This window comes from Diceros bicornis (genome assembly GCF_020826845.1).
Source record: "Diceros bicornis minor isolate mBicDic1 chromosome 1 unlocalized genomic scaffold, mDicBic1.mat.cur SUPER_1_unloc_3, whole genome shotgun sequence".
Classification (NCBI taxonomy): domain Eukaryota; kingdom Metazoa; phylum Chordata; class Mammalia; order Perissodactyla; family Rhinocerotidae; genus Diceros; species Diceros bicornis.
The window spans coordinates 219,920-227,707 of record NW_026690856.1 but is presented as its reverse complement, the minus strand read 5'-3'; positions in this window follow the sequence as shown (position 1 = coordinate 227,707).

Genomic DNA, 7,788 nt, shown 5'->3' with positions numbered 1-7,788 from the left:
TTAAGGAAGCAGGCATCTTTGTCTGCCCACAGAGAGCACATGGTGATTTGTTTAAACCATTCCTGAAGATTCCATGTCCAGGGAGTGCTGTAGGGCTAAACCTGAGCTGCACCCAGAGCAATGAGGTTTGCTTTAGGAGTTTCCTTGAAGTCAAGAAGAGATAAGAAAGAAAGACATCTTGCTTCTTACTACCTTTGAACAAAATATTTTATTAAATGAGAGAGAAGAGATGAAAGCTCCTAGTAAAGAATACTCATGCATTAATTGATATAATTTATATGTAATGTATAAAAAATATTTATATAATACATAACTATATATATGGTTATATATACACATAAACAAATATATATTCACAATAAATGCATGTATTTAGATCTGACATGACATTCACTTCCTTGTACCTGAAAGCAAGAGTTTCAAGACACATTATTCATAGATTTTGGATTTATGAAAGTCTAAGTTCCTCTAAGTAGAATTGATAAGGACTTGGGGAAATTAAAACATATTTCAAAGCATTTGGGTTCTCATCTGTAAAAAGGGGATCAAACTCGGCTTCCAAAAGTAATTTTAAATTTCAATGAGGAAATATTTATTTAGCTATCATTAGCCTTTCTAGAAAAATGCAGGAAGTTCAAATAAATTGTCTTTCCCCAGAGACATTTAACATATCATGGGATAGGGCCAGAACTACAGTTTGCAAATCACTGAATTTTTAAATTCCCTAGGATGAATTGTCATTAAGTCTTATCTTAAAAACTTACCTCTCACAGTGAAAGTTTTTAATTGATTATTTCTAGTTAAAAGAGTTGACACTGTTGCTAATTAGACCCTACAATCATTAGTGATTTACTTGCAACCTGTAAGAAAGAACAAAAATTCATTATGTTCAAGTGACTGCTGATCTGTGACAATGTCACAATCACAATTCTATACCCAAATAAAATAACACTCTGATCCTAAAAAAACAATAATGGTAATCATATTTAAGGGAGAAGTTTTACCTGCTAAGGGAGAAACATGAGCTGGCCTGCATCCATTATGGACACCACTTCTGCTTTCATAAAAAGCATTTCATGGAGGGCTCAGGCCACCACATCCACAGCATAATAGATGTAGTAGCTGGATCCAGACATGGTCGTGTCTAATTTGTCCTATGGCAGAGAATCCAGGGAGGCATTGAGCGGACACTCCAAAATTTTCCACATTCAGTACCTGCAAATGAGCAGTTGAAAATGTCAAGCCATTAGTTGGTAAAGAAAAAGTCTTCTTGGTATTTAGAGGGGCTAACTGTCCATAGAGAGTGTTTAAATCCAGATATCTCAAAGTTCTGGTGTGCAACGGAAAGACATCCATGGTAAGTATCTAAAAAGTGGTGAAGTGGAAAAAAAGAAGTATTCCATTGTGGTGTAGTGATGCACACCTTCCAAGTGGTTAAGTAGTAGTTTCCTGCAATGCTCACACTTATTAATATACTTGTGTCACCATACATGGCAAACATATTGGCTGATGAGCCTATGATTCTGGCCATGTAGGTCCAATCTTTTGAAGTGTACGTCCTCTTGGTCACAGGTATCTTAGTCACAGGCAGGCACCGTTCATAGTCACCTCTCATCTAAGTTTCCAGAGGAATGCTCACTTTTTATATCAACTGACACCAAGATTCCCACCCAAGTCCAGCCAAAATGTACCAAAAATGAAGCCCTTCTGAAGACTAAAGATATGTCCTTGGAAGCCATGTGATAGAGAGGAAAACTAGTCCTTACCTTTCAGTACAGGATCATAATCTCCATAGGTTAGCTGAATCAAAAGAGAAAAAATGTTCCATATTGAGTCTCTGGAAACAAAATAAAGAGAATTTCAGCAAAATTCAAATGATCAGGTAGCTAAACTTATATTCTTGGTGCTAACACTGTGAATATGAAGCAATATTATCTGATGGTAGGGGGAGCTTGGCTTTGAAGCCAGACTGCCTGGGTTCAAATTCTGACTCTAATATGACTAACTTAACCATCTTGAGAAGGTTATATAACCTCTATCCATCTTAGTTTCTATGTCTCTAAAGATTCCCATAAAAATGATACCTTTTCATTTATTTTATTAGGATTAATTTTGTGACTAATTTGTAAAGCAGTTGACGAATGCAAAATGCTTTTAAGTACATATTTACATACAAAATTTTACTAACTATGAGATAAATAACTAAGGTGTGGTTATTTGAGAATATCTAGCTTCCATTCCTTTGAGAGAATTTGGGCAACCGCATTTCCAGAAACTACTGTGGTCTGCTTTAGTCAATGATGTTATCCTCTGGCTCCTTCATCTCTTCTCAGCTTCACACACCAAAATAATGTGTCCACCATATCAAGAACAATCTGTGGTAGGTGTTTTCCTATTAGGGAGACATGAAAACCCACTTTCTTCTTTTCCACTTGACTGGCCAAAGAATTTCACCAAGGAAGAAAACTTCTGTCCCTCCAGATCCATCCCCCCACCATGCTCATACCTGTGGTATTTGCAGAGCTCCAACAGCGTCCCTATCTGAGCAGAGAATGCTGGTGTGCTTACTGCAGTGACAGCCACAATCTTGATCTGTGCCTGGCAGGTGTAATTAGGGATCTTCCGGCCCCCTCCTAATGATCACCTCATGGTGCTCTCCAACGTGCTGACTTCATTGTGGAAGGAATTGTAGACATGGAAACCCAGAGACAGGTTGGCGAGCAGCTGGGGACTCCTGTTGATCTCCTTGAAGGCAAAAACAAAGACCAGGACATAACGATAGTTTTTGTAGTTCGACCTGTATCTAGGCAATAGTATTAGAAATAAAGATCAAGTCATGCACTTCAGGAGTAACTCTTGTGGGAAAACAAGGAGGAAAAGCATGGCATTTTGACTCAAGCAACTTGTTCATTGCAGAGCAATTACTGTCTCTTCATGACTTTGGAATCCAAAGCACATGCACAGGTGTTCACAAAGCCTTGGAAGATCCAACACTACTGCTCTGTACTCAAAAGACATAGACCAATGTCCTAAAATGAGTTACTTGGAAAGGTGTTTAAGGGGAAAAGACTAATTTACATATTTGTTTACAAGTCAAGCACTACTTCATGCAGTGACAGCAACGTGAGGTTGGTCATGGCCAAGTGCTGGTATAATATGATGAAGCAAAAGTTCACGATCCATACAAAGAAACTAGGTAGGACAGGGATGTGCAGAAGAAAAGCTTGGAGGAAGGGCAAGTCGAATATAGAATGGTGTCATCAAACATTTTGCAATATACCTTTCTAAAACTGCCTGCCTCACAGACTTAGGAAACACATACTACCAGAAGCAGGGAAACTGCATCATAATAAATAAGGAGATAGTCTTAAGGAGAAAACAAAGAGAAAGGCAATTTATGACTCTATGTTTTTCTAAAAGAGTAAAAACAATTCAGAGTCCAAGGAGCAGTGTATACTTGCAGCTTTTCATCTATTTCTTTACAGATAAAAAAACCATCATAGGCAGTGAGCTTTAGAGCTTATCTTTGGGTTGATTCCGCTCTTGCACATCTAAGTTCAATCCAATGTTAATTTTCAAACAATTTAATTGAGAAGGTACAACACACTATTCCAGAAGATTGCACAATAGAACATAGGCTTTTGTTGCTCTAATATTAAAATATTTTCACTGGTGAATATAACTTTAAAAAACAAAATGTTGGGCTACTGTAATTCTGAGTCACCCAGAGACACTCAGATTGGATTAAAAGAGGACTTGTATTCATTTCCTATTGCTACTCTGAGAATCTACTACAGATTTAGAGGCTTAAAACAACACAAATCTATTATTTTTTACTTTGGTAGGTCAGAAATTTAACATGAGTCTCACTGGTGAAAATCAAGGTGTCACTAGGACTGCATTACTCCTGGGGGCTCTAGGGAAGAGTTCTATTTCCTTGCACATTATGGCTTCTAGAGTCTGCCCACTTTCCTAGGTAATAGCCTCGTATCACTTCAATCACTGTTTTAATTGTCATAACTCCTTCTCTGATTCTGACTTCCTTGACTTACCCTTTTACATGTAAGGACCCTTGTGATTATATTGGACCCATCCAGATAATTCAGAATTATCTCCTAATCTCAAGAACATTGACTTTATCACATTTGCAAAGTCTCCTTTCTATGTTAGGTAGCATAGGCACAGATTTGAAGGATTAGGACTTGGTCACCTTTGGGGGCACATTCCACCTACCACAGGACCTAACTACATGTTTTCCAATACTTGAAAAAAAACATAGAAGAGATTAAAGTAGATAGAAATGATATTCCATTTAAATATGAACCAAAACAAAGCGTGGTTATCCTTGTTAATATCTGATAAAATCCGAGTTCAAAGCAAAAACATGTGAAATATCAAAGGTGGTGACCATATGTCATATGTGACATATGTGATGACCATATGTGGTGAAAGGAAGAAAAGATCGAGTGCTAACAGTCAATATATATATCTCACCAAAGTAGAATAAAGCTATTAGTTATAGACCCATGTACATAAGTACATATATGTGCAACCAGATTTGGAGATTTAACACATTCTCTGGTCAGATTAAAGACAATAAAAAATATGCAAAGTTATGGAAGAGTTAATCTTAACAGATATTTACATAAAAATGTAAATAACACTAGTATATTATGAAGACCAAAGAATATAAATACATTTGACAATGCACTGGGCCATCAAGTAAGTCTTTGAACATTGAAATTACACACAGTGCATTCTCTGACCACAGTATCATTAGGCTAGCAATTAATAAAAGGACATCTATAAAATTCTAATATATATAATATATTATATACATATTATATATATATATATGTTAAACACTTGATCTTTGATAAGTACTAGGGATATAATGTACACCATGACTATAGTTAACAACACTGTATGATACATATGAAACATGTTAAGAGATAAAACCTGAGTTCTCATCACAAGGAAAAAAATATTCTTATCTTTTTTTGCTTTTTCTTTTTATTATATTTATATGAGATGATAGATGCTAACTAAACTTATTGTGGTCATCATTTTACCAAACATATAAGTCAAACCCTTATGCTGTACACCTTAAATTTATACAGTGATGAACGTCAATCACATCTCATTAAAACTGGAAAAAAACACATCTTTTTCAGAGAATACTCCAGATTATTTTAGACCATAAAGGATACTGAGTAAATGCATTTTGAAGAAAAATAAATATCATCTCAATAAAAAGTTCGTTTTTGAATAATCTATATATTTTGATGAAACTTGCTCTTAGCACTAACTTCTAACCAATATATGGTTTGCTCAAGGATTCTCTCCCCTCCCACATTATGGGTCAGGAGCAGGATGGCATGTGGGTCACTGCAGTGGGATCTTGGTGTTTTTTGCCTGCAACTTGCATCCTTTAGGCTTTCAGAAATTAATCACTAATGGAGATTATTCCAAGGTAGGTGAAAATAAAAGATGCTTATTTCTGTCTTCTGTTTGGAAGGAAAATATTCCAGAAGGGAAAAAGAAATGAAGCCACAAATAATTATTAAAGGAAAAGAAAGGAGCTGATGATTCACAGTTTATGGGAGATTCTCAACACAGTTTTTATATTCAACTTTCATAACTGTCAGAGGGATTCACACACACACATGAACTTACAGGTAAAATGTGACATCTTTGCTTGGACGAATCACAAAGATATTTCTGTTGCATTTCTGATTCCTGAGTCAATGTATAGAAGGGGGAAAACCCACTGACCACCAAGTCCCCTTCCTTGTAGACACTGGGCTTTATGTAATCAAAGCCATCATAATAACTCATCATGCACATGGAATGTGGAAATTTCCCAAGGAAGGGCAGAAGAAGCAGAAAGAACATCTCAGCTGACTCACCAGTTTGAGGCAAGGCCTCTAGTCAGTTGTGACTGGGGGAGCAGAGCTGGAAGGAGACCTGCAGTGTAGCACTCTGCAGGGAAATTTTACTCCTGTGCAGGGTATACGTGTCTAAAAGTGCTCTGCCATTCAAGACCATGGAAAGAAGATCTGTTATTGATCAGAACTAGGGCATTTTCAGAAGCGATATATACTGGCTCAGATCTTCCCTCAATGTCACTGTGGATCAGAATTGCTTCTGGTCTCTTCTCTCTGTCACTCCCCCAGTCCAGGCCTAACTGGTCACTGGTCTCAGAAAGGACATCTGGGGTCCCCCTGGCCCTGGGGCTCTGCACCTGGCACTCTCTGCCCTGGTAAGGACAAAGGTGAAAAATCTTTTTGGGTAACATCTTCCACTGCAGGTGCCAGAGATGTCATCAGGGCTGGGGGTCATCAAGTCTCTGGGAACTACCCCATCCTGAGATGATTAGATTTTTTCTTTCCCAGGCAAGCCTTCTGTTTCTTGCAATTAACTGAGAGGTGTTGCATCCAGCAAAACACAGTATGAGAAAGAGCTGGTATTGCAATCAAAAAAAAACAGCCCAGCATGATTCCTGTGATACCCAAGGAGGAGGTCATTGACCATGCCTTGGGTAACCCTCAAGGGTACTTTACAGCCTATATAGCCAACCTCACCCTTAGGTCTATTTGACCACTGTCTGAAGAACTGGTCTCATTCCCAGTTCAGGGAATAGATATCCATTTTCCAGTTCATATCAGTTTGGCATGAGATAAAGTCTAAAATCACATATATTTACACCTAACCTATTCCTTAGACCTACATCCTATGCCAGGACTCCAGCACTTAGTTACTGCATGTTCCAGTATCTTCCATTTAAAGTCAGTCTCTCCTAAACCCAAAGTCTCTCTCAACATCTCTTTTGCCGTTTCTCTGTTAATATTCAAGGCAAACATTTGCAAGGATTGTTAGTATTCAAATATTCCTCTTCCTCAATTCCCATTCTTTTCAACCCACTTCAATCAGGTCTGTCCAAGTATGTCACTCAATCTGCTCTTCTCAAGCTCATCAGCAGCTTCTATGAGGCCCAAATCAGTGGTCATTTTTTACCCTTATTTTACTTCACCACACAGCATCATTTGACCCGGCTGACTGCTCTATCCTTAGGACACTACTTTCTAAGTGTTTTCATTTTTCTAAGTTCTCCATATTGTTCCTACCTCATGTGTAACTCTCTCCTGATCTCCTGTACTGTAGCCTCTTTATTTTATTTACCTTTAAATGCTTGATATTTTTTTGCATGGATCTTGTGTTTGCTCCATTTAAGAGTATTTTTATTCCACCTCAAACAATGAATATATTTGCTATATTCTAAAGTTTTGCTGTTTTATCTTCTACTTTTATATCTAAAATCCGCTTTGAATTGATTTTTATGTACGTTGCGAAGTAGGAGTTAAGATTCATTTTTGAATAAAAACATCCAACTAGTGGGGCACTACTGATTAAAAAGACTGTCCTCTGTCTACTTCTCTGCAGTGGTGTCTTTGACATAAATCAGAGTTCCATATGTCAGCATGTCTGTTTATGGACTCTATGCTCAGTTCCATATTTTGTATCACAATACCAGGCAGTGTTAATTACTGTAGCTTTATGGTAAGTCTTGATATCTGGCAGTGTATATCCTCCAAAATACTTCTTCCTTAAAGAACATCTTGGACATTCTTGATCCTCTTCATTTCCTTATAAATTTTATCATCAGATTATCAGTTTCTACGTATCATCCTGCCAAGATTTTGATTGAGATTATTTGGAATCTATAAATCAATGAGAGACGATGTCGTTAAATAAGTGATCCTAGCAATGCATGATGTTGATACTTCT